Here is a 621-nt window from a genome sequence, read left to right on the forward strand (position 1 = left end):
TAGAAGGGTTAGAAAATGTGAGAGATAAACAATGCCTAGCTAGTTTTAGAAAACCAGAGGGAACCATATTAGGCCAACAACCTACTGACAAATTATACATACAATCAGATCAAAGAATGTAATATATGCCTAGGTAAGGTTTGTCTGAGAGCATTTTGGTCTTTGCCCAAGCTCTAGCTACATGGCGTATGGTAATTAAAAGTACCAGTCTGGTGGAACTAACCTTGGATATTTAACAGCCATAGTTTGAGGCCTATATTAATTTGGTCAGGGGGACATAAAGGACAGTTTTTGCTCCTTGCCCCCCTAGATTGACTAAGTTCCAGGGGACTATGAGCATCTCTCAAAATGTCCTGTAACTGTGGTGAGTTACCTGCCTTCTGAGCAAGGAGGCCATGGAGACCAGATGGACCCACACCAGTGTCTAGTCTACAAAGAGGAGCCTCAACACAGATAAAACATTTCCTCCATGCTTCCAAGAGAAGCCAGCCATGATCGAGAAGGACCTTTGACTTATCTTCACATAGATGGAACTGGTAAAAGAAAGGAGCCAGGGGCTCCTCCAAGCCCATGTTACCCTTGAGACACAGATCCTCAAATGACCTTAAGAGTAAAAATACA

This window comes from Nannospalax galili, unplaced genomic scaffold (assembly GCF_000622305.1).
Source record: "Nannospalax galili isolate Female #2095 unplaced genomic scaffold, S.galili_v1.0 scaffold1762, whole genome shotgun sequence".
In the NCBI taxonomy this organism is placed as follows: Eukaryota; Metazoa; Chordata; class Mammalia; order Rodentia; family Spalacidae; genus Nannospalax; species Nannospalax galili.